Source organism: Oncorhynchus keta, chromosome 15, assembly GCF_023373465.1.
Source record: "Oncorhynchus keta strain PuntledgeMale-10-30-2019 chromosome 15, Oket_V2, whole genome shotgun sequence".
In the NCBI taxonomy this organism is placed as follows: domain Eukaryota; kingdom Metazoa; phylum Chordata; class Actinopteri; order Salmoniformes; family Salmonidae; genus Oncorhynchus; species Oncorhynchus keta.
Genome location: NC_068435.1, coordinates 12,239,410 through 12,248,526, shown reverse-complemented (window position 1 = coordinate 12,248,526; position 9,117 = coordinate 12,239,410). Strand labels below are relative to the sequence as shown.

The 9,117-nt window shown below is 40.1% G+C and overlaps 1 protein-coding gene across 3 annotated transcripts in view; it reads right to left on the bottom strand.

Annotated features, from left to right (window-relative positions):
- Positions 1–6,146: 6,146 nt before the first annotated feature.
- Positions 6,147–9,117, bottom strand: part of LOC118395172 (cAMP-specific 3',5'-cyclic phosphodiesterase 4B-like) — a 145,579-nt gene continuing 142,608 nt past the window's right edge. For all 3 annotated transcript variants that reach the window (XM_052463398.1, XM_052463399.1, XM_052463400.1), the window contains one exon: positions 6,147–9,117. This exon is cut by the window's right edge and continues 2,274 nt beyond it. The gene's annotated coding sequence lies outside the window, so the exon portion shown is untranslated.

Here is a 9,117-nt window from a genome sequence, read left to right as displayed (position 1 = left end):
CAACAACCCAACATGGTAGCAACACAACATGACAACACTGCATGGTAGCAACACAACATGACAACACTGCATGGTAGCAACACAACATGACAACACTGCATGGTAGCAACACAACAACCCAACATGGTAGCAACACAACATGACACCAACATGGTAGCAACACAACATGACAACACTGCATGGTAGCAACACAACAACCCAACATGGTAGCAACAAAACATGACAACAACCTGGTAACAACACAACATGACAACACAGCATGGTAGTAACACAACATGGTAGCAACATGGTAGTAACACAACATGACAACAACATGGCAGCAACATGACAACACAACATGATAGCAACACAACATGACAACAACATGGTAGCAACACAACATGACAACAACATGGCAGCAACATGACAACACAGCATGGTAGCAACACAACATGACAACAACATGGTAGCAACACAACATGACAACAACATGGTCGCAACACAACATGACAACAACATGTTAGCAACACAACATGACAACAGCATGGTAGCAACACAACATGACAACAACATGTTAGCAACACAACATGACAACAACATGGTAGCAACACAACATGACAACAGCATGTTAGCAACACAACATGACACCAACATGGCAGCAACACAACATGACAACAGCATGTTAGCAACACAACATGACCCAACATGGTAGCAACACAACATGACAACACTGCATGGTAGCAACACAACATGACAACACTGCATGGTAGCAACACAACAACCCAACATGGTAGCAGCACATCATGACAACAGCATGGTAGCAACACAACATGACACCAACATGGCAGCAACACAACATGACAACACTGCATGGTAGCAACACAACAACCCAACATGGTAGCAGCACAACATGACAACAGCATGGTAGCAACACAACATGACAACAACATGGTAGCAGCACAACATGACAACAGCATGTTAGCAACACAACATGACACCAACATGGCAGCAACACAACATGACAACACTGCATGGTAGCAACACAACAACCCAACATGGTAGCAACACAACATGACAACACTGCATGGTAGCAACACAACATGACAACACTGCATGGTAGCAACACAACATGACAACACTGCATGGTAGCAACACAACAACCCAACATGGTAGCAACACAACATGACACCAACATGGTAGCAACACAACATGACAACACTGCATGGTAGCAACACAACAACCCAACATGGTAGCAACAAAACATGACAACAACCTGGTAACAACACAACATGACAACACAGCATGGTAGCAACACAACATGGTAGCAACACAACATGACAACAACCTGGTAACAACACAACATGACAACACAGCATGGTAGCAACATGACTTCAACATGGTAGCATAACAACATGACAACAACCTGGTAACAACACAAAATGACAACACAGCATGGTAGCAACATGACCTCAACATGGTAGCAACACAACATGACAACACAGCACGGTAGCAACACAACATGACAACACAGTATGGTAGCAACACAACATGACAACAACATGGTAGCAACACAACATGACAAAAACATGGTAGCAGCACAAAACAGGGTACAATCATTGTTGGGCACAGACAACAGCACAAAGGACAAGAAGGTAGTAAGATAACAAGATATCACAATTGTAGCAGGAATAGATGAGTTGGTATCATGACTACAGGACATATGAATAGATGAGTTGGTACCATGACTACAGGACATATGAATAGATGAGTTGGTACCATGACTACAGGACATATGAATAGATGAGTTGGTACCATGACTACAGTACATATGAATAGATGAGTTGGTACCATGACTACAGGACATATGAATAGATGAGTTGGTACTATGACTACAGTACAAATGAATAGATGAGTTGGTATCATGACTACAGGACATATGAATAGATGAGTTGGTATCATGACTACAGTACATATGAATAGATGAGTTGGTATCATGACTACAGGACATATGAATAGATGAGTTGGTATCATGACTACAGGACATATGAATAGATGAGTTGGTACCATGACTACAGTACATAGGAATAGATGAGTTGGTACCATGACTACAGGACATATGAATAGATGAGTTGGTACCATGACTACAGGACATATGAATAGATGAGTTGGTACCATGACTACAGTACATATGAATAGATGAGTTGGTACCATGACTACAGGACATATGAATAGATGAGTTGGTACTATGACTACAGTACAAATGAATAGATGAGTTGGTATCATGACTACAGGACATATGAATAGATGAGTTGGTATCATGACTACAGTACATATGAATAGATGAGTTGGTATCATGACTACAGGACATATGAATAGATGAGTTGGTATCATGACTACAGGACATATGAATAGATGAGTTGGTACCATGACTACAGTACATAGGAATAGATGAGTTGGTACCATGACTACAGGACATATGAATAGATGAGTTGGTACCATGACTACAGGACATATGAATAGATGAGTTGGTACCATGACTACAGTACATATGAATAGATGAGTTGGTACCATGACTACAGTACATATGAATAGATGAGTTGGTACCATGACTACAGGACATATGAATAGATGAGTTGGTACCATGACTACAGTACATATGAATAGATGAGTTGGTACCATGACTACAGTACATATGAATAGATGAGTTGGTACAGTACATATGAATAGATTATGACTGACTACAGTACATATAAATAGATGAGTTGGTACCATGACTACAGGACATATGAATAGATGAGTTGGTACCATGACTACAGGACATATGAATAGATGAGTTGGTACCATGACTACAGTACATAGGAATAGATGAGTTGGTACCATGACTACAGTACATATGAATAGATGAGTTGGTACCATGACGACAGTACATATGAATAGATTAGTTGGTACCATGACTACAGTACATATAAATAGATGAGTTGGTACCATGACTACAGGACATATGAATAGATGAGTTGGTACCATGACTACAGGACATATGAATAGATGAGTTGGTACCATGACTACAGGACATATGAATAGATGAGTTGGTACCATGACTACAGGACATATGAATAGATGAGTTGGTACCATGACCACAGTACATATGAATAGATGAGTTGGTACCATGACTACAGTACATATAAATAGATGAGTTGGTACCATGACTACAGTACATATGAATAGATGAGTTGGTACCATGACTACAGTACATAGGAATAGATGAGTTTGTACCATGACTACAGTACATATGAATAGATGAGTTGGTACCATGACTACAGTACATATGAATAGATGAGTTGGTACCATAACTACAGTACATATGAATAGATGAGTTGGTACCATGACTACAGGACATATGAATAGATGAGTTGGTACCATGACTACAGTACATATGAATAGATGAGTTGGTACCATGACTACAGTACATAGGAATAGATGAGTTGGTACCATGACTACAGTACATAGGAATAGATGAGTTGGTATCATGACTACAGTACATATGAATAGATGAGTTGGTACCATGACTACAGTACATATGAATAGATGAGTTGGTACCATGACTACAGGACATATGAATAGATGAGTTGGTACCATGACTACAGTACATAGGAATAGATGAGTTGGTACCATGACTACAGGACATATGAATAGATGAGTTGGTACCATGACTACAGTACAAATGAATAGATGAGTTGGTACCATAACTACAGGACATATGAATAGATGAGTTGGTACTATGACTACAGGACATATGAATAGATGAGTTGGTACCATGACTACAGTACATATGAATAGATGAGTTGGTACCATGACTACAGTACATATGAATAGATGAGTTGGTACCATGACTACAGTACATAGGAATAGATGAGTTGGTACCATGACTACAGTACATATGAATAGATGAGTTGGTACCATGACTACAGGACATATGAATAGATGAGTTGGTACCATGACTACAGTACATATGAATAGATGAGTTGGTACTATAACTACAGTACATATGAATAGATGAGTTGGTACCATGACTACAGGACATATGAATAGATGAGTTGGTACCATGACTACAGGACATATGAATAGATGAGTTGGTACCATGACTACAGGACATATGAATAGATGAGTTGGTACCATGACTACAGTACATATGAATAGATGAGTTGGTACCATGACTACAGGACATATGAATAGATGAGTTGGTACCATGACTACAGGACATATGAATAGATGAGTTGGTACCATGACTACAGGACATATGAATAGATGAGTTGGTACCATGACTACAGTACATATGAATAGATGAGTTGGTACCATGACTACAGTACATATGAATAGATGAGTTGGTACCATGACTACAGGACATATGAATAGATGAGTTGGTACCATGACTACAGGACTTATGAATAGATGAGTTGGTACCATGACTACAGGACATATGAATAGATGAGTTGGTACCATGACTACAGGACTTATGAATAGTTATTGTAGAAGAGAGAGTGACATGCATCAAATGAACCAAATTAAATGATGACTGAATAGCCATTTCCTAGTATTATTATGAATGTAGCAAAAAAAGCAGAAGAGACTCACTATAAAAAGAGGAATAAATGTTAATGTGACTTCCCTGGATAAATAAATAGAAAGGCAATACGTTACAGGAACAGAAGAGGAAGTTGTCCTACTACAGTATGTATCACAGTGACAGCATCAACACGACAATGAATAATGATGGTTTCTCTGGAAAGACACCCTACCCTGTGGGGAACGGCTCAGCCCTTACGTTAACAACCACGTATACCCAACCCCATCTATGCCTCACTGGGCTGTGATACTGTGTCTGGTGGCAATGTGAGAGAGGTTAGCGCCCACAGGGCCGAACGCATAGCTTCGATGTTCTCGTTGACATTCTTTCTTGCTTCCAGCAGCAGTCTAACAGCAAAGTCAACAACATCACAGTGGAGAGAAGCCTTTGTCCCAACACTTTTAAAATAAATCCTCCCTTCTTTGCTTCCTTGAGGTAATCATGCTGCTGGCGAGGTGTAATGCAACCACCAAATACTCTGCTCCTGCCTTTGCCATTTCAGATACTGCCCAAGGTCGTGCAACAACTGGTGTAGCTCATCGATGGCCTCCTGCAGCCATTGTGATGCACTCATCACTTCCGGTCTAGACAGGATGAGCCTTGGAGTCCACTACAGGACAGGGGATACCGCAGGACAGGGGACACTGCAGGACAGGGGACACCGCAGGACAGGGGACACTGCAGGACAGGGGACACCGCAGGACAGGGGACACCGCAGGACAGGGGACACCGCAGGACAGGGGACACCGCAGGACAGGGGACACTGTAGGACAGGGGACACCGCAGGACAGGGGACACCGCAGGACAGGGGACACCGCAGGACAGGGGACACCGTAGGACAGGGGACACCGCAGGACAGGGGACACCCCACCGCTGCCACCAAATGATCGCATAGTAGGTGAAAGGAAGGTTTCTATTGGTCTATGTTGTTTTTACCCATCAAGTCATGTCAGATCTGTGATGACATCAACGATGGGAGGAAGGAAGGATACATTGTGACGGTATCGGAGGGCAGCCAGTGGCTTTTGAGTAGACTAATGAAGCCTTGTTTGGGGGGGGCAGGGTAGCCTAGTGGTTAGAGCGTTGGACTAGTAACCGGAAGGTTGCAAGTTCAAACCCCCGAGCTGACAAGGTACAAATCTGTCGTTCTGCCCCTGAACAGGCAGTTAACCCACTGTTCCCAGGCCGTCATTGAAAATAAGAATGTGTTCTTATTAACTGACTTGCCTAGTAAAATAAAGGTAAAAGAAAAGAAACCTCTCCCTGGGAAGCCCGAGACGCTCTATGTATTTATCACCTAGCACACCGGGATTCAGCTCGTCACTTCAAGCTCTTGAATAGGTGAATCAGGTGTGCTAGTTCAGAACCACAACATGCTGAAAGGTCTGGGAGATTAGTTGACGAGGAGAGGTTTGAAAAATGCTGGACTAGATGCTATTACCAGAGTCTACTTCATTTAAATGTACTGTATGTTGTTCCTTCAAAACTAAAGTTGACTTACATCCTATATGACACTACAATTACAGAAAGTTAAGACACAAGACAAATTCATGCTCATTTTAATAATTTCATACAAAATATTTGTTGATCACAATATACAATACCTTACCATACATTGTGTGAGACTTTTGAGAAATACATGGGAAATATAAGTACATCTTAAACAATGTAATATTTCAATAAACATAAAGCTGTACAATGACCCGTCACCGTACATAATATCGGAACAATGCAGCCTCCATATGGCTCCAGAAAACAACAGGAAAACAATAGAAACCAAGGAATTACGTTTCTGCCAAGCACCGCCCAAGAGATGTTGTGTGTTTGACTACTGTAGACTACTGTAGACTACTATAGACTACTATAGACCACCGTAGACTACTATAGACTACTATAGACCACTGAAGACTACTGTAGACTACTGTAGACTACTGAAGACTACTGTAGACAACTGTAGACTACTATAGACCACCATAGACTACTGGACACTACTAGACTACTGTAGACTACTATAGACTACTGTAGACTACTGTAGACTACTATAGACCACCGTAGACTACTGTACACTACTATAGACTACTGTAGACTACTATAGACCACCGTAGACTACTGTACACTACTATAGACTACTGTAGACTACTATAGACGACTATAGATTACTGTAGACTACTGTAGACTACTGTACATTACTATAGACTACTGTAGACTACTGTACATTACTACACAATGTCACCATTGTGAATATTGTGAATCTGAAAGGCTGTTTAAGAATGTTCCGTGTAAATCTGTAGACTACTGTAGACTACTATAGACTACTGTGGACTACTGAAGACTACTATAGACTACTGTAGACTACTATAGACTACTGTAGACTACTGTAGACTACTATAGACTACTATAGACTACTATAGACTACTGTAGACTACTATAGACAATACAAACCAAGGAATTACGTTTCTGCCAAGCACCGCCCAAGAGATGTTGTGTGTTTGACTACTGTGGACTACTGTAGACTACTGAAGACTACTGTAGACTACTATAGACCACCGTAGACTACTGTACACTACTAGACTACTGTAGACTACTATAGACCACCGTAGACTACTGTACACTACTATAGACCACCATAGACTACTGTAGACTACCATAGACCACCATAGACTACTGTACACTACTAGACTACTGTAGACTACTATAGACTACTATAGACTACTGTAGACTACTATAGACTACTATAGACTACTGTAGACTACTGTAGACTACTATAGACAATAGAAACCAAGGAATTACGTTTCTGCCAAGCACCGCCCAAGAGATGTTGTGTGTTTGACTACTGTAGACTACTGTAGACTACTATAGACTACTATAGACCACCGTAGACTACTATAGACTACTATAGACTACTGAAGACTACTGAAGACTACTGTAGACTACTGAAGACTACTGTAGACAACTGTAGACTACTATAGACTACTATAGACCACCGTAGACTACTATAGACTACTATAGACTACTGAAGACTACTGTAGACAACTGTAGACTACTATAGACCACCATAGACTACTGTACACTACTAGACTACTGTAGACTACTGTAGACAATAGAAACCAAGGAATTACGTTTCTGCCAAGCACCGCCCAAGAGATGTTGTGTGTTTGACTACTGTAGACTACTGTAGACTACTATAGACTACTATAGACCACCGTAGACTACTATAGACTACTATAGACTACTGAAGACTACTGTAGACAACTGTAGACTACTATAGACCACCGTAGACTACTGTACACTACTATAGACTACTGTAGACTACTATAGACGACTATAGATTACTGTAGACTACTGTAGACTACTGTACATTACTATAGACTACTGTAGACTACTGTACATTACTACACAATGTCACCATTGTGAATATTGTGAATCTGAAAGGCTGTTTAAGAATGTTCCGTGTAAATCTGTAGACTACTGTACACTACTATAGACTACTGTGGACTACTGAAGACTACTATAGACTACTGTAGACTACTGAAGACCACTGTACACTACTATAGACTACTGTGGACTACTGAAGACTACTATAGACTACTGTAGACTACTGAAGACCACTGTACACTACTATAGACTACTGTGGACTACTGAAGACTACTATAGACTACTGTAGACTACTGAAGACCACTGTAGACTACTATAGTCTACTGTAGACCACTGTACATTACTATAGACTACTGTAGACTACTGTACATTACTATAGACTACTGTAGCCTACTATAGACTACTGCACATTACTATAGACTACTGTAGACTACTCTAGACTACTGCATACTACTCTAGACTACTGTAGACTACTATAGACTACTGTAGACTACTATAGACTACTGTAGACTACTATAGACTACTATAGACTACTGTACATTACTATAGACTACTGTAGACTACTGTACATTACTATAGACTCCTATAGACTACTGTAGACTACTATAGACTACTATAGACTACTGTACATGACTATAGACTACTGTAGACTACTGTACATTACTATAGACTCCTATAGACTACTGTAGACTACTGTACATTACTATAGACTCCTATAGACTACTGTACATTACTATAGACTCCTATAGACTACTGTAGACTACTGTACATTACTATAGACTACTGTAGACTACTGTACATTACTATAGACTCCTATAGACTACTATAGACTACTGTAGACTACTGTACATTACTATAGACTCCTATAGACTACTATAGACTACTGTAGACTACTGTAGATTTAGGGATTTCCAGATCCTAACCAACCATTTGAATTTCAAATCCTGGAATTGTTTAGTTTGAGAGTATTTCCCCAAAACAATTTATTGAGAAATTCAAGTTGACAATTGACATTTCTTGGCAATCAGTTTAACAATTCACAATGTCACCATTGTGAATCTGAAAGGCTGTTTAAGAATGTTCTGTGTAAATTTTGAGGATTATACAGTTGAACAAATGTTTGACCTGTTTTGACAGGT